This window comes from Hemiscyllium ocellatum, chromosome 29, assembly GCF_020745735.1.
Source record: "Hemiscyllium ocellatum isolate sHemOce1 chromosome 29, sHemOce1.pat.X.cur, whole genome shotgun sequence".
In the NCBI taxonomy this organism is placed as follows: Eukaryota; Metazoa; Chordata; class Chondrichthyes; order Orectolobiformes; family Hemiscylliidae; genus Hemiscyllium; species Hemiscyllium ocellatum.
The window spans coordinates 50,405,497-50,424,597 of record NC_083429.1 but is presented as its reverse complement, the minus strand read 5'-3'; the positions used below and the strand labels follow the sequence as shown (position 1 = coordinate 50,424,597).

The following is a 19,101-nucleotide window of genomic DNA, read 5'->3' as shown; positions in this document are numbered from 1 at the left end:
CAACCCATTTGGTGACTCAGCCAATTGCTTAATTTTTTTGAAGTTGTGTCATTCTTGAAATATAGGAAATATGACAATAAATTAATACATAGTAAGCTCCTGCAAAGCAGTATTTAAAAAATACATATTGTGTTTTACTGGTTGAAGGATGAACATTAATTCAGACATTGGGGAAAATTCCCAAAATAGTGCATTGGGATTCTTTCTGTCCATTTGAGAGGGGCAGAGATGTTTGTTGTCTCTTCAATACAACTGTGCCTCTGATGGTGCAGCAGCCTCTTAGTACTTCAATGGTGTTCAAACCTACATTTTGTATTGAAGACTTTGAATCCGTAACTTTCTGACTTTGAAGTTCAGTTGCGGGCACCCAGGAGTTCAAGTTGTGCTCTAGAGACCTGGCTGCATTGTGTCAGACTTTAAATCAAGGAAATGTAATGATACAGGAGCTTTCCCTGTAACATGGTCATTTCTTGTTGAGCTAACATTGCTGGAGAAACTCAGCAGGTCTGGCATTATTTGTGGAGAGAAAGTAGAGTTAGCACTTCGAGTCGAGTAATCCTTCATCCGAACTGAAACATAATATCAGGCCACTAATCTTACTGTGTGTACATTGGCTGACACTCATTCAATATAACAATCATGATTGGACTTTGAAAGGATGCCGTTTTTGCCCGTGACGAACTTTGGAATGGCTTGATGTTATGAAAGTGTGTGTGTCTGCCTTTCTCTTCCTCCCCACCCCTTGCTTGTATAAGGTAGTTAGTAGAAAGAGGGTTAACTGAATCACAAGATAAACTGTGCTTATTAAGATATAACTCCTCCACATAGGAGTTAACCAATTTTGTAACAAAAACCTGTGGGAGAAACTCAACAGGTAAGGAAGATTCTGTACAGAGACAGAAACTGAGTTAATGTTTTGAGTCCAGTGACTGTCTAAGATGCTCCCAAACCTGCTGAGTTTCTCCAGCAATTTCTGTTTCTGTTTCAGATTTCCAGCATCTGCGTTGCTTGGTTTTATTTCCGAGCTAACCAATTGTGTTTGTTATGCAATGTAATGATTTGTAAGTAGGAATGTCATCTTACTCTGAAGGTGAGCATGTGTCTGATTAGACCATCCTGTACCTCAGATGGAATGTAACTAGTTATAAAGTACTGTGTAACAAAGCGTTGCTGCTTATCGAGATTGACCCTATCTTCTGCTGCCTACTTTATAGAGTGATCCTTCCCAGATGGTGCGAGGATCTTAGATTTATATCAGGAAGTTGGATTGGTGGTGGAAAAGTTTCTCAGTCGTATCACTTACTGTAGCTTTTTCTCAATTGCATTGTACACTGCTTTTTCCTATTTTTGCCCACCAGGCTTGTTCTTTCTCCCTTTGTCAATGCCCTGTATGTACTTGGCAGAGATAGAGCCAATGTGCCCTCTGTCAGCATCTCCTACTTGTAGTTTTGGAGATTTTGTGGTTTTTGTTGTGGTTGGTTTCTGCAGCTGACCCCGTTTGAGTTTTTGGTAAGCAGTCCCCCTGCTTCTGAGGTTTTTGGGAATGCGAAATTGGTAAATGAGTAAATGCAGTCGTAAGGATTAACGAGAAGGACCAAAGTGGATCACTAACTTCCCTTCTTATTCTGGAAAGAAAAGTTGTGAGCGTTGCACGGTTAGATCTCACGTGACTTTTACCAGCAGCAATGTGACTTACTGTTCTGAAATGGTCAAACAATCCTTCCTCCATATACTGCAGCCATCTGTGTTCCTTCTGCTTTCAGTCTTTGCATTAGCCTTGTGCCCAGGTCCTTGCTTGAATCATAAATCACTGGAAACATCTCATTCCTCTCAATTCTGACCCATTACTTCATTGGGCCACAGTTCCATCACATTGGGACGTTAATTTTTTTTTAGATTAGATTAGACTTGCAGTGTGGAAACAGGCCCTTCGGCCCAACAAGTCCACACCGACCCGCCGAAGCGCAACCCACCCATACCCCTACATTTACCCCTTACCTAACACTACGGACAATTTTAGCATGGCCAATTCACCTGACCCGCACATCTTTGGACTGTGGGAGGAAACCGGAGCACCCGGAGGAAACCCACGCAGACATGGGGAGAACGTGCAAACGCCACACAGTCAGTCGCCTGAGTCGGGAATTGAACCCGGGTCTCAGGCGCTGTGAGGCAGCAGCGCTAACCACTGTGCCACCGTGCCGCCCACTTCTCCATAAACAGCCAGGACTTTTAAAAAGAGTATTTATTTATTTATTTATGTGTATTTCCCCAGATTAGGCAGTTAATTTCCATTATTTCTGAGCATCCCTGGTGAAATTAGATTTTGCTGCCTGTCTCTAATTGCTCAGAGGACAGTGAACATCAACCACATTGTTGTGGGTCTGGAGTCAGATTGTGTAGTTCAGATTGGGTAAGGGCAGCAGATTTCCTTCCCAAAAGGAAAGAGAACCAGATATTTGTTTTTAACCAATGACTTTTTAAAAAATTTCCTTTTTTTTAAATATACTGCATTCCAATTTCCCCATCTGCTGATAGAGTCAAGAACCTTGAGTGTTAAATGGAAATAGAAATTGCTGGAGAAACTCAGCAGTTTTGGAAGCCACTTTGGAAAGAAAGCAGTGTCAATGATTCCAGCCCAGTATCCCTTCTTCAGAATGCTCTGACCCATTTTGAAGAACAGTAATGGGATTTGTAACGTTAACTCTACTTTCTCTCCACTGATGCTGCCAGTCCTGCTGAGTTTTTCCAATGATTTCTGGTTTTGTTTTAGATTTCCAGCATCTGCAGTTCTTTGCTGTAGGGTACTAACTTGGGGTTCTGGATTACAAGTCCAGTGACAGAACATCATCTCCTGCTCTGAGGTTTTCACAACATCCTTGTCAGTGTCCTGAGGGTGAACTCTCCTTCAGATGTTCTCTCAACCTTTAAATCCTAATTTTGATATTCCAAGACTCTTACGTTTTGAATGCATGTGTACTCCAAATCAGGCAGCTTTACCCATTGCAGCTTCCAAAGGGGCTGATTGAAGAGAGGAGGCAATTACCTCCACATCATTAACCAAGTGTGATTAGATCAAACTATTTTCCATGTATGTTGTTTGTACAATTTGTGAATGTTAATAATTAACATCAACTTTAAATTAAGGTCCATATGACTAACAACTGCTGCGAGGTGGGGGTAGGACAGGGGGAAGGGATTAGTGTAGGAGGAAGTGCCTGAAAATAAACCCAGTCACACTGCTTCTGAATGCCAGGGAGCTGCCAGTTTGCAGTGACTGGGACCCCTGGGTACCTGCCATCTGCTACAGGGAGGGAGCTGGAGACTGGAGTTCTGCGTGCGTACAGACTGGAGAAAATTGCTCACACTCTGCCAAGGTAGGGTTGTCAGTTTTGGGTGACTGCATTGCTCTATCCTCACACTGCCCCAGTCCCACACTCCGGCATCCAGCTGGGAAGGAAGTGGACTCTTGGGCTGCCCAACTGGGTCAAACTTGACGTGTTATTGGATGGCTAGATTAGAGTGGTGCTGGAAAAGCACAGCAGGTAAGGCGGCATCCGAGGAGCAGGAAAATCAACATTTCAGGCAAAAGCCCTTCATCAGGAATGTGAAGGGCTTTTGCCCGAAACATCGATTTTTTTTTTCCCTGCTCCTCGGATACTGCCTGACCTGCTGTGTTTTTCCAGCACCACTCTGATCTAGACTCTGATTTCCAGCATCTGCAGCACTCACTTTTGCTGTGTTACTGGGTGGGTCTTTTCTTCTCACCTCCAGTATTTTTAGAACCAATACAATCTGAGAAAGTCCCAGGAGAAGGCCATTCAACCTGTTGTCTGTGCTGGCCCTCCGCAGCTACAGTTCACCTTGTGCCATTCCCTTTCCTTTCTCCTTGCTGGTTTTTTTTTTCATTATTATGTCTTTTCCCTATATCCTGCAAATTATTATTTTTCAGATGACAATCCAATTGCCTCTTGGATATCTCACTTGAATCTGCTGCCCCTGTACTCTCCGGCAATGCATTCTGTGTGAGAAGGTTTCTCCTCCTATTTCCATTGTTTTTTTTAATCTATTACTGGAAGTCCGTGCTGCCTAGTTCTCTGCCCTACCATTAATGGGAACAAGTTTTCCTTATTGACTCGGTCCAGATCCCTTATGATTTGACCTCCTCAATCAGATCTCCTTTCGCTCTCCTAAAGGAGAGCAGTCTCCAATCTGTCCACACAACTAAAATTTCACATTCACAAGATTCCTGTGAATCATGCTTGTACCCTGTCCATTGCTTTTCTTAAAGTGTGGTCTTCCACGTTTGCCACAATCCTGCGAGTGAGGCTTGAATCATTTTGTGCTCTGCCCCCTTGTTGATCACTCCCAGCACGGTATAAGCTTTAATAACCATTACCTCCAACCTGCCTTGCCATCCTTCTGCCTGCTCCTGGCTGCCACCCCTCCTTCCCAGCCGCATTTTGAGTTATATCTTTTTGGCTCTGTGTTCTTCTGACCAAAGTAATTCTCTTCATACTTTCCTGCTTAAATGTAATTACCTTTTTAATTTGAAGCACTTTGACCTTTTTTGGAGTTATCCATGCTTCTCCTCACAGTTCATAATCCTATGCAAGCTTTTGTTTCACCAACAAATTTTGCAATTGTGACCTCTACACCAGAGGCGTAAATCAGTAATGTACATTAGGAAGTGCAGGAGTCTGAAAACACATTCCTGGGGCGCATCACTGTAACCTCCTCCCCAAAGAAAACATACCCCCCACTTTCCTGTCACTGAGCCAATTTTGTCTTCATGAGGATACTGTCCCTTTTATTCCATGAGCTATAAATGGGGTGTTCAAAGAAAATGAATGATGAATAAAGCCCTTTTAATCGAAACCCAGGCAAAAAAAAACATTGCAAGCAGAATCCCGAGGTTAATCTTCAATCCTTGGAGGCACACTAGGGTCAATCCTGGAGGGCATGAGGCTTCGAGGGCAGTGTTGTTCTGCTGTTGCAAAAGTGTCACGGTCTCCCCTCTCCTGAGAAGGAGTGTGGAGGGAAAATATTGGGAAATTTAGCAATCAGGAAATGGCACTGAGATTAATATACAGAATTAACCTGTTCAATATTGAGTTTGTATGACTATTTGCATAATTAGAAACTTGGAAATGCTTGAAGCAGAGTAGATCAGTAGGGTAATAAATTGTAACTTGTCTTTTGTAAATTTCCATTTAGATAATTTTCCCTGGTCTATTTTAAGTTGAAATCAGTTTTATGGATTGTGGTTAAAAATGATCGGGAGTAGTGTATGAATGTTTGAGTGGAAATAATTTTGTTGAAAATTGCTTAAAATATACTGATATTTGTAAATCTCACTGGTATACATTAATTAGTTTGAACAATACATGTACTTTTGATATGACGCACCACTTACAACTTGTGAACTGGTACATGTGCAGCTAAGACAAACATAAGCCTTTTGACCAGTCTTCCAGGACAAGTAAAATATTGCAATTTTTTTTGCCACAGTTTGGGGAATGGGAGATGATTTAGCTGGTGTAAGAGATCACCACAACAAAGGGCTCTTGTGGTGAATTAGTAGCGTCCCTACCTCTGGCCTCCTTGCTATTGGAAGGATGTTGTTAAACTTGAAAGGGTTCAGAAAAGATTTACAAGGATGTTGCTAGGGTTGGAGGATTTTAGCTACAGAGAAATGCTGAACAGGCTAGGGCTATTTTCTCTGGAGCGTCAGGGGCTGAGGGATGACCTTATAGAGGTTTATAAAACCATGATGGGCATGGATAGGCTATATAGTCAAGCTCTTTTCTCCAGAGTAGGGGTGAGCAAAGTTATAGATGGCAAATGTTTGAGGTGAGGGGGGAAGTTTAAAAGGAACCTGAAGAGTAACTTTTTCACGTAGAGGGTGGTGTATGTATGGATGAAATGCCAGATGAAGTGGTGGAGGCAGATACAATGACAGTATTGAAAAGGCATCTGGATGGGTATATGAATAGGAAGGGTTTAGAGGGATATGGGCCAAGTGCTAGCAAATGGGACTGGATAGGTTAGGATGGATGAGTTGGACCAAAGGGTCTGTTCTTCTCTATAACTGCCAGCAGACTTGGTTTCAAGTACCATCTGCTCCCAGATGCATGTAATAACATGTCCGAGCACAATGGTTAAAAATCTGGGCACAACTCAATTTGATAACTGCTGTTACAATCAGAGGGTGAGAATCTAAAGATCACAACAAAGGCTTTAGGTGTAATTCACTTTGTGATCAAATTCCACCGAGGAGAAAGTGAGGACTGCAGATGCTGGAGATCAGAGCTGAAACTGTGTTGCTGGAAAAGCGCAGCAGGTCAGGCAGCATCCAAGGAACAGGCGATTCGACGTTTCGGGCATAAGCCTGAAGAAGGGCTTATGCCCGAAACGTCGAATCTCCTGTTCCTTGGATGCTGCCTGACCTGCTGCGCTTTTCCAGCAACACATTTTCAGATCAAATTCCACCGCCAATTTGCATTTTGTTTGGCAGCAATTCAAAGGAGGAAGGGTCAATAAATACAACAGGAGCAACATGAGAATTCTTTTACAGGGAGTTATGTTGATCAACAATGTGCTTCCTGAAACAGGTGCTGATAACTTTTGCAAGGGAATTGGATATACATTTAGACTTGTAAATTTCTCCAATTTATGAGGAAAGGGCTAGGAAGTGGGATCAGTTCAGTGGGTCTTTCAAAGAACTGGTACAGGTGAAATGAGAGACTCACAGCTGAACGAGATTCCAGGCTGTGACTAGCCCCAAATACCTACATTGGTGGCTGAGCATTCCAAACACATTTTGTGGAGGTAAAGCTTTAGACTTTAAGATTTGGAATTTTTCTTACCTTTTGGACTTTTAAAAAAATTTGTCTTGTTTTTCTTTTGAATTTTAGTTTTGTAACCAAGATGGTGCGAGAGAATGGTGACATTGTTCAGTTTTCACTGTATGTACACTGGACAACAATATCTAATTCTAAAATATACTAATTTGAGCTGAATGGCCTCCAGTGCTGTGTCATACTGTGTTTCTGCTGATATGGCAATTAGGAATGAGCCAAAAATCCAACACTTCATTCTTCAAGTCAATTATGCAAGTGTTCTTTCTGAATTTTTCTTGTCCATCAATAGATGCAGAAGTAGGACATTCGGCCCTTCGAGCCAGCACCACCATTCATTATGATCATGGCTGATCATCCACAGTCAGTATCCTGTTCCTGCCTTATCCCCATAACCCTTGATTCCACTATCTTCAAGAGCTCTATCCATTTCTTTCTTGAAAATATCCAGAGACTTGGCCTCCACTGCCTTCTGGGGCAGAGCATTCCATATACCCACCACTCTCTGGGTGAAGACGTTTCTTCTCAACTCTGTTATAAATGGCCTACCCCTTATTTTTAAACTGTGTCCTCTGGTTCTGGACTCACCCATTAGCGGAAACATACTTCCTGTCTCCAAAGTGTCCAATTCTTTTTATAATCTTATACATCTCAATCAGATCCTCTCTCATCCTTCTAAATTCAAGTGTATATAAGCCCAGTCACTCCAATCTTTCAACATATGATAGTCCTGCCATTCCAGGAATTGACCTCGTGAACCTATGCTGCACTCTCTCAACAGCCAGAATGTCTTTCCTCAAATTTGGAGACCAAAACTGCACACAGTACTCCAGGTGCGATCTCACCAGGGCCCTGTACAGCTGCAGAAGGGCCTCTTTACTTCTATACTCAATTCCTCTTGTTATGAAAGCCAGCATATCTTCACTGCCTGCTGAACCTGCATACTTGCTTTCATTGACCCATGTACAAGAACACTTAGATCTCGTTGTACTTCCCCTTTACCTAACTTGACTCCATTTAAATAATAATCTTCTTTCCTGTTCTTGCCACCAAAGTGGATAACCATACATTTATCCACATTAAACTGCATCTGTCATGCATCTGTTCACTCACCTAGCCTGTCCAAGTCACCCTGTATTCTCGTAACATCCTCCTCACATTTCACCCTGCCACCCAGCTTTGTATCATCAGCAGATTTGCTAACATTATTTTTCATGCCTTCATCTATATCATTGATGTGTATTGTAAACAGCTGTGGTCCCAGCACCGAATCTTGTAGTCACTACCTGCCATTCCGAAAGGGAGCCGTTTATCACTACTCTTTGTTTCCTATCAGCCAGCCGATTTTCAATCCAAGTCAGTATTTTGCCCCCAATACCATGTAGCCTAATTTTGCTCTCTAATCTCCTATGTGGGACTTTAGCAATGGCTTTCTGAAAGTCCAGGTACACTACATCCACTGGCTCTCCCTTGTCCATCTCCATAGCTACATCCTCAAAAAAATTAGTCAAGCATGATTTTCCCTTCGTAAATCCATGCTGACTCTGACCTATCCTGTTACTGCTATCCAAATGAGTCGTAATTTCATCTTTTATAATTGACTCCAGCATCTTTCCCACCACTGACCTCATTGGTGTTTATCCTGCTGGTGGGGGGAGCATTGGAAAGCAGTGCAGCTGACTGTGGAGGGTTCAGCTCAATCCAGAGCGTTTTGATTAAAGTCCTGGAGTTCTTTTCTGTGTTGGTATAGCCAGCAGTTGGTTTCCTTCTGCAGTGGAGTAACTTCATGATCATGGCAATCACTGTTCTGACAAAGGCTCACTGGACTTGAAATATTAGCTGTGCTTCTCTCTCCACAGACACTGCCAGACCTGCTGAGTTTCTCCAACAGTTCATTGTTGTTTCAGACTTCAGACTTCTCCCCTCCTCTGCCCCCACCCTCCTCTTCCTCCTCTTTCCCCCCCCCCACAATCTGTCCCTTGCTTTATTTCTCTCTCTCTGTGCAAAAGTGCAATGCTCTGAAAGCTAGTGCTTCCAATTAAACGTGTTGGGCTATAACCTGGTGTTGTGATTTTTAACTTTGTCCATCCCAGTCCAACACTGGCATCTCCACATCAACGGTAACTTTCAGATATCCTGCAGATTTACAATCATTCCCATGTTGTAAGCAACCAGGAATGTGATTGGTCTGTTGTGAAGTCTTTATCACGTCAATGTTTTTCTTTAAATCAGTATGGATATGTGAGGGACTTCAAATGGTTTTCTATATGTGTAGTATTTGGATAATTGATATACTAGTTCGTGTAAGTCTCTAATGCACCAATTCCTAAACAGTGGAAGTAATTCTAAATGTGACAATAAATCGCATGAGTAATGATCAGGCAACATTTTGAGACTGCAGGTTGTTTGAGGAAGTGAAGGTTCGGGGGTGTAAACTTGCAGGTTACATTACTCAGAATGAATAAAGCAATTACGATGAGTTTCTCGCTCAATAGAGTGAGGGTGTTGCATTCGTCATATGGGAGCTTTGGGGTTTGAGGATCAACTAACTATAATTCACAGGTGTTCTGGGCAGCGTTGAGGATAAGTTGGGCAAGGTTTATTGTTCTCATCAGGGAAGTGTGCGAAGTTCCCCAAAGGTTTCTCGCATATATGAAAAGGATTCAGGAACAGAAGGAGGGAGAAAACTGTAGGAATAGAAGTCATGTGGAACAATAATGCTGTGAGCCCAGGTCAGTGCGATTCCAGTCATTTGTGTGGCCCAGGTGAATCCTCATTGAGGTTACCTGAAACTTTAGATCATTAGACCACTTTGATGTGTTCTTGCTCTGTTCGTACTGATCGCTCTTTGGGCACTCCAAAATGTTTCTAAATCCTAAAATATTTGTTTTCATTTGTGGAAATGTAGTTGGTGCGATGTTGAAATGGATCAGTTGTTGTCCGTCTTCTGTGCATTGCGTTAGCTGTTTCTAGGCAACCTCCTGAGTTACACTCACAGTTACTGAAATATTGGTGTTTATTGCAAAACAAAATCGAGTGGAAGGAAGTTCTGCTGCAAATTTACAAGATCTCAGTGAAACTGCAGCTGGAGTGTTGTGTGCAGTTTGGATCTACTTGTGCTACCTTTGTGCTAGAAGCAGTACAGAGAAGGTTTTGAGTCTTAGACTATCACAATAGCCAGCCATCTAGCAACTAATCTATCTATTTTGTACCTACTCTAACCTCACTGCCCAGTACTTATTTCCATAGCCTTTCCATGGCATTTCAAGTGCTCATCTGAATAATTTTTTAATGTGACGTTTCCTGCCTCGGTCGCCCTTTTAAGGCAATCAGTTCCAGGTACCCACCACCCCCTGGGTGGAAAAGAAACAATCCTTAAATCCCCTCTAAACGCCCTGGTTCTTCCCTTAAATCTTTCCTCCCGGTAATTGACCACCTCTAATGAGAGAAGCTCCTTCCTAGCAAACCTATCAAAGCCCTTCAAAATTTGTGGACTTCAATCAGGAATCCCTCTTCAGCCTTCAGTCTATTGAGTTTATATTCATAATAAAATAGTTTCAGGCCAGGCTACATCCTGATAAATCTCCCCTGCAAACTCCCCTATATGTTATGATTTGGAGATGCCGGTGTTGGACTGGGGTGTACAAAGTTAAAAATCACACAACACCAGGTTATAGTCCAACAGGTTTAATTGGAAGCACACTAGCTTTCGGAGTGACGCTCCTTCATCAGGTGATGGTGGAGAACACAATTCTAAGGCACAGAATGTATAGAAAAAATTTAGTATGATGTAACTGAAATTATACATTGAAAAATGCCTTGATTTTCTGTTAAGTCTTTCATCTGTTCGAATACCATGATAGTTTCACTTCTTTCATGTGTAAATCACAAAACCTTTTTTTAAAAGTGGCATTCTCGGGTTAGCTGTTAACAATGGTGATAACTAGACAATATGTTGAAGGTGTTAGCCCCGTGTTCTCTGTCTATGCCATGATGATTAGATTGATTCTAATCTAAAAAGTGAGATAACAGAGTTTTACATGAATTCATGCAATTTTTGAGCAAAGTACAATGTAACCCTGCAAGTACAAATTCACCCCACAAAATATAGGTGTGTCTGTCTGTCTGTCTGGGGTGGGGGTTTGTGAGTGTCTGTGAGAGAGAGTGTATACGTGTGTGCATGAATGTAGAGTGGTCTAAGTCTCTGAGAGGATGCCTGTGGGAGTGTGTGTGAGATCAATCTAATCATCATGGCATAAACAGAGAACACGGGGCTAACACCTTCAACATATTGTCTAGCTATCACCATTGTTAACAGCTAACCTGAGAATGCAACTTTTAAAAAAGGTTTTGTGATTTACACATGAAAGAAGTGAAACTATCATGGTATTCAAACAGATGAAAGACTCAACAGACAATCAAGACATTTTTCAGTGTATAATTTCAGTTACATGACACTAAATTTTTTTTATAAATTCTGTGCCTTAGAATTGTGTCCTCCACTATCACCTGGTGAAGGAGTGGCACTCCGATAGCTAGTGTGCTTCCAATTAAATCTGTTGGACTATAACCTGGTATTGTGTGATTTTTAACCCCTATATGTTACATCCTTCCTTTAGTGTGATAACCCAGAATTGCATACCGTACTAAAGCTGTGGACTGACTGTGTCCTATACCGCTCCATTGTAATCTCCCAACTCTGGTATTCAATACCTTGACTAATGAACACTAGTATCCCACATTAAACCCCTAACCACCTATCCTGTTGCCTTCAATAACCTGTGTACATCCTCAGCAAGATTGCTTACTCAGCTGATACCTGGGATAATCAAAGAATCATGGGATCCTCGCAGTGTGGAAGCAGACCATTCAACCCATCAAGTCCATATTGACCCTCTGACCAGCAGCCCACCCGGACCCAGCCTACCTACCCTATCCTTGTAACCCCGCATTTCCCCTGGCTAATCCACCTCGTCCACACATCACTGGACACTATGGGCAATTTAACATGACCAATCTATCTAACCTGTACATCTTTGATTAAAAATCACACAACACCAGGTTATAGTCCAACAGGTTTAATTGGAAGCACACTAGCTTTCGGAGCGACGCTCCTGAAAGCTAGTGTGCTTCCAATTAAACCTGTTGGACTATAACCTGGTGTTGTGTGATTTTTAACTTTGTACACCCCAGTCCAACACCGGCATCTCCAAATCATGTACATCGTTGGATTGTGTCAGGAAACTGGTTCACCCGGAGGAAACCCACACTGACATGGGGAGAATGTGCAAACTCCACACAGACAGCCACCCGAGTGTGGAATTGAACCTGAGTCCCTGGCACTGTGAGGCTGCCCTATGGGCTTATCTTAAAAAGAATAATGGAACAGGTTGGGCCTGTATAATTTGAAAGTTAGAAGTTTTAGATTAGATTTCCTATAGTATCAAAACACGCCTTTCGGCCCAACAGGTCCACACTGACCTTCTGAACAGCAACTCACCCGAACCCATTCCCCTATATTTATCCCGGACTAATATACCTAACACTATGGGCAATTTAGCATGGCCAATTAACTTAACCTGCATATCTTTGGATTGTGGGAGGAAACTCACAAGACACGGGGAGAATGTGCAAACTCCACACAGTCATCCGAGGTGGGAATCGAACCAGGACCCTGGCACTGTGAGGCATCATTGCTAACCACTGAGCCAGCGTGCCACCCCAGGTATTTCTTATTGAAGAATCTTCAAGGAACCTGACAGGGTGGATACTGAGAAGATAGTCCTCCTTCGACAGTCTAGAACAATTGGGTGTGGCACAGTTTAAAACTGAGATGAGGATAAATCCTTTCTCTGATGGTATTTAGTGTTTGGAATCTTTTTGCCCCCAGTGAGTAGTGGAGGCTGGGTCATTGAATATATTCAAGGCAGAGCGTTGGACAGATTTTTGATCAACAAATGGGATTCAAGGTTATGGAGGACGGAGAAGAAAGTGTTGAAACCACAATCGGATCAGCCATGATCTGAGATGGGCTGAATGACCCAATCTCCTTAATTCTTATGAAGCAGGGCTCAGGTAGTGAGGTGGGGTTTTCTATTTTTAAGGAGAAAGTGAGGTCTGCAGATGCTGGAGATCAGAGCTGAAAATGTGTTGCTGGAAAAGCGCAGCAGGTCAGGCAGCATCCAAGGAATAGGAGATTCAACGTTTCGGGCATAAGCCCTTCTTCAGGAACGTCGAATCTCCTGATCCTTGGATGCTGCCTGACCTGCTGCACTTTTCCAGCAACATATTTTCTATTTTTAATGCCTGTTCATTTTTTCTTTTGAGAATAAGAATTCTGGGGACTGCCTTTATTTTGAATAGTCATTTTGGTTGTGTTTGTTAACCCATCTTGGGGAATGAGAAAATATGTTTCAGTCACCTGGCTGTGGGAGAGAGACAGTGGAACATCATTCAACTCTGGCTGATTTGAACACAACACCTTGCGCTCAACCCTATCCCCACAACACACCCCTGACTGACTATTCACCATAGAGTCATAGAGATGTACAGCACGGAAATAGACCCTTCAGTCCAACTCGTCCATGCCGACCAGATATCCCACCTCAATCTAGTCCCACCTGCCAGCACCCAGCCCATATCCCTCCAAACCCTTCCTATTCATGTACCCATCCAGATGCCTTCATTGAGAGGGTAATTTCACTGCAATCATATTCCAGAGCCTGTGTCTAAAGTTGCAGAGACACTTTAACAGCTGGGGGAGACTTTAAATCCAGTTTATAAATCTGCAGCACAGTGCTTGTCTCATTTGCAAATGACTGGGTTTGTAGTTTAACAAAACAATCCCATCTAGAATCCCTGCAGTGTGGAAGCAAACCATTGGGCCCATTGACCTTTCGAAGAGCATCCCATCCAGTCCCTATCACCCTGCACTTCCATCTGAAAGAAAACAATGAAACTGAAACTCTCAAAGAGAAATGAAACAAAATGGATGCAGAGATTTACAATCCGAAATTCTTGAAGTTGCTATTGTCTGAAATGCTGTGTTGTGCTTAATCAAAAGATAAGGTGCTATTCTTCAAGCTTATCTGGAGCCTTTAGATTATGATTAGATTAGACTTACAGTGTGGAAACAGGCCCTTCGGCCCAACAAGTCCACACCGACCCGCCGAAGCGCAACCCACCCATACCCCTACATTTACCCCTTACCTAGCACTACGGGCAATTTAGCATGGCCAATTCACCTGACCCGCACATCTTTGGACTGTGGGAGGAAACCGGAGCACCCGGAGGAAACCCACGCAGACACGGGGAGAACGTGCAAACTCCACACAGTCTGTCGCCTGAGTCGGGAAATGAACCCGGGTCTCAGGCGCTGTGAGGCAGCAGTGCTAACCACTGTGCTACCGTGCCGCCCACTTTACTGGAATAAATCAGTAGGCCTAGGGCGAGGAGCTCTGTACAGGTCACAAAATTAAATTAGTAGGTGACACAAAACTCAGGGACACACCCCTGGACTGGAAGGAGATGTTCCACAAAGCCGCCAAGCTGTCAGCTGCCTTGTTTCTGAGGGGACCGTGTTGTGAGGGTGGGAATACTGTATTCTAAATTGAAGAGGTGCAGCATACCTCTGTTTCTGTCTTTGGAAAGTGACCGGAGAGAGACAATTTTTAATAAAAAGCAGGCAGATGTTGCACCTCTGAGTAAGTGCCAAGGGAAGGGTGAGAGTACTGAGAGAACTTGAGAAATGGACAAGGGATTTGTAGAGGAAAGTGTCCCCCTGGAATGCTGACAGGAGTTGGAGTCAGGTTCTTGGTATTGGAATCATGTTGGAGGTGGGGGGCATGTTGGAAGTAGTGGTATTAATTGAATACTGTGGTGGAAGGTGAGGGCTTGGAGAACCCTATCTTGGATTAGGAGCGAGGGGAAAAGGTGAGAGCAAATGTGCCATGACATGGGGCAGATCTGATCAAGGGCCCTATCAGCCATGATTGGGGCAGTCCTCCTGAGAAGAAAAGCAGACATCTCAGAAACACTGTTGTGAGAGGTTGCATCAACATGAGAGATGTGACTGAGCTGGAGAGATCTGGGAGAATACAACCAATCCTTGTGGTTAGTGCGTGTTAGGGAGTGTAGTCATGGATTTATAGCGAATATTAGTAAATAACTTGTCTCAGAAGTGGAGACAGAGGTTGAATAGAAGGGAAGAGTTGGAGATGGACCATGTGAAGTTGAGAAGTAAAGCCGATGAAATTTTCCAGTTCAGAGCAACATCAGGAAATGGCACAGATACAGCCGTCCATGTCCTTGAAAAGTGTGTGCCAGAGTAGGATTGGAACAAAGAAAATTTGAAGCAAGTAAAGTATGTAGATGCTGGAGCAAGACACATTCTCTCGATAAAGCAGTTGTAAAAGCCTCATCTTTTTACCTTTTGATTTGAATTGTGTATGGAAATGGGAAAAGGTCTACTGTAAACCAAGGAGTGTGGAAGGAGTTGCACATCTTAGAAACAAGTCACTGTAGCTCATTGTGAGTGGTGTTTACACTGTTGTTTTGTTCAAGAAATGGGTTTAAGACCCAATGGCACGGGGGTGGGTGTGCAGAGCAAGCTTCACCCAAAGGCAACCCATTCAGCAGTCATTCCATTAGGACCAGTTGTGGAGACTAGCATGAGATCAACACTCTGACTCCTGGGCAGATTGTGGGTGGGGGTGGGGGGGTAGGTGTGTGTGTGTGTGTGTGTGTGTGTGTGTGTGTGTTGCAGAAGAATATTGAGGCAGAAGTTCTCCAGACTGCAAAAGGCAATGGCTCTTTCTTTATCTGTAATGAAGTAAGCAAAAACTGAAAGATAACTATTTTCTCTATTCACAAGCACTTACCTCTGACCAGTGACTGAGACACTGAACAATTAATCAGCCAGATATAAAAAGGTAAAGCTGCAATAGTCTTGCCAGACCATAGGCCTGCAGTCTCTCTCATTAGAGAGATGACTGATGGTGGTCTAACCAGAATCATAGAGTCATATAAGATGGATGCTGCCTGGCCTGCTGTGCTTTGACCAGCAACACATTTGCAGCTGTGATCTCCAGCATCTGCAGACCTCATTTTTTTACTGGAAACAATCCAACCAGTCCATGCCGAACATAATCCCAAACTAAACTAATCCCACCTGGGCCATATCTCTCCAAACCTTTCCTATTTATGTATGGTAAATTATAATGACTAATAATTTTAAATAGAAACTGTCATAAATCGTTAACTAAGCCTGCAATCCCAGGAGTAGCTGCAAGATCATCATTCCTCAGGGAAGGGGAGGGTTTGAGAAGGTCGGATCTCTGTTGGTTTGGGAATTAAGCCCACTCAATTGGGATCCCTCTGTATTGTAGGCCAGCTGTCTAGCCAACCGAGCTAACAAGGCAGTTAAATATTACTGTGTTAATGTGGGGTTACATTTGACTACATAACAGCAGCAAATTTTCTCTCCTCTTTGGATTCTTAATCACCATTTGATAGCTTTCTAGTCACTTTTACTGATATCTGTTTTATTAGATTTCAGATTTTTGTAAAACTGATTTCAAATTTTTTTAAAAAATTGAACCCCTGTCCTCTGGGTGACCAGCCCCATACATTCTCTGTTCCCACCATATCCTTGTGTTCTCTAACAACATTTACTTGATCTCTGAGAGTGAGGAAATGTTTCTTAACACTTCTGCTTGCCTCTGAGTTTTGGTTAAAAATAGAAATGTAAAAGGTTAAAGGGGGATCTAATTAAGATGTTGAAGATACTTAAAAGGAGTTGATAAATAGGGAGAAACTATATTTCCATTTGTTGGTAGAGGTGACAATAGGGAGTCCTGAACAAGGAGCACCATAATCTGAAAAGTATAACCCATAAAAGTCATTCGGGGCTGGCACTGGGTAGCACTCCTTCATATAAAGGATTTGAAATGTAACATGTCCTGAATGCAAACCTCTAAGACTGAAGTTCAGTTGAAACCATGAACATTGCAATGAATACGTTTTTGTGTGATGTGCGTGAGGAAAATGGAGTTATGATTCAGGTCTGCTATGACATAATTTAATTAGTCATAGGGTTTTATAGCATGTAAACAAACCCTTTGCTCCAGCTGGTCCATGCTGATCAGATATCTGAAATTACTATAGTCCCATTTGCCAGCACTTGACCCATAACCCTCTAACCCCTTCTTTTTCATATACCCATCCCGATGCCTTTTAAATACTGTAATTGTACCAGCCTCCACCACTTCCTCTGGCAGCTCATTCCAAAAACACACCACCCTCTGTGTGAAAAAGTTGCCCTTTTAAATCCTTCCCCGCCACCTTTAAATCTGTGCCATCTAGCTTTGGACTCCTATATCCTGGGAAAAAGACCTTGTCTATTCACCCTATCCATGTCCCTTGTGATCTTTTGGAACAGATTTGAGCGGCTGAATGTCTGACTGTTTTTAATTTTTCAACATACAATAGGAGCTTGTGTGAAAGACTCTTACAGTGGGCTTTTTTATGCATCTATGGGCCGTGGGCATCGCTCACCAGGCCAGCAGTTATTGTCAGTCCCTAGTTGCCTTTGAAAAAGTGGTGGTGAGCTGCCTTCTTGAACTGCTGCAGTCCACGCGTCCCTACCCCAGGACCAGGAAGCCGGAGTTCAAGTCCTGTCTGCTCCAGAGATATGTCGTAGCGTTTCCAAACAGGTTAATCAGTGAAAACACAGAACAGGAACTCGTGTTGATGTCAAGCAAGGAGGAGATTGGTGTAACTAGGGGATTAAACCACCCAAGAGTCTCTGTGATAACCCTGACCTGGAGTAGCTCAATATTTCACTTGGAGAGGTTTTCTGAAGCTACTGTCAGATTTCTCTTCTTTTTGCTCATTTGTCCCCCACCTCCATCCTCATTGACTCCAGGGACTGGTGTTACCAGAGACTGACATGAGGGAGAATTGAACATATTTGATCCAGATGAATTTTTCATTGATGTTTCAATCCTAACCTTCCTTTGGCTATTCCCCAGCAAGTAAGAATCAGTGATTTTTAGCCTCGTGAAGCTGGGAGGCGGAGAAGATGCAATAATTTAAAAAACCGAAGAGCTGGAAATGTGAAATGAAAACAGAAACAGCTGGAAAATCTCAGCAGGTCTGGTGGAGAGAAAGCAGCGTTAACATTTTGGGCCCAGTCACCCTCCTTCAGAGCCATGATACAATAGTTGTTGGGGGCAGAGTTGTATAATTTCTCTTTTCAGTTGTTCTGGAAAGGTAGGATTAGCAGGTTTCTCCATTTCAAAAGACACTGTGACTTGAGCAGATTGGGTGGATTTAGAATTACATGGAGGATTGAGTAAAGTTCTCCAATCAAAGCAAAATACTGCAGATGCTGGAAATCAGAAATAAAAGGAGAAAGTGCTAAGGCAACTCAGTTGGGCGGATGGCATTTGAAGAGTTGTGATTCTAAACACTAACTCAGTTTCTCTCTCCACAGCTGCCAGACCTACTGAGTTCCTCCAGCAGTTTTCTTCCCTTATGAAGGAAAGCTGTTTTAGGCTGAAGGACCAGTGACTTTTTTTTTAACAACACTCTAACAGATTCCATAGACACTTTATTTCTGATGCCAGTCTACAAATGACCAGATTTATTGGATCAGGTTATTGTGGGATTTGGACTGCTGATCCTCTTGAGATCTTCTGGCCATACCAAGACCCTCACACTGTGTATTGTCAATGATCCAGCCCTCAGGAGGCATTATTAGAGTAGATGGCAGCCTCTGAGCAAAAGAGTCATTACTGAACTTGTCAATGCTGTGTGGGGAAAGTTCAAGCTGTGGAGACCACCAGACACCCTCATACACACAGGAATCATACACGCAGTCTGGCTGTTTATTCACTTGTTTGAAATTTGTGAAATACATAGTATGTTCAGACTGAAATGGACCTCGTGACATTGCTGGTCCATCCCAGTGTTTATGCTCCACATCAGCTTTGTCTCACCTGCTCTACATTCCATTCTCTCTCATGTTTACTACATGTCATCTTAAAGGCAGCACTGCTATTGTATTGAACAATCTGTGAGTTCCACCTTCTTATCATGTTCTGGTCAAAGGAATTTCTATTGGATTCCTCACAGCATTTAAGACCATTATATAGAGAGAAATGACTGGTGTTGGTTTAACCTGAGGCTCACCATACCTCCGGTGAGGTGATGGATTGCGGAAGAGAATTTTTTTATAGTA

The 19,101-nt window shown here is 42.8% G+C and overlaps 1 protein-coding gene across 3 annotated transcripts in view; it reads left to right on the top strand.

Annotated features, from left to right (window-relative positions):
* The window catches only part of tmprss4a (transmembrane serine protease 4a), a 59,080-nt gene that overhangs the window by 13,066 nt on the left and 26,913 nt on the right, over nt 1-19,101 (top strand). The window lies entirely within an intron of this gene.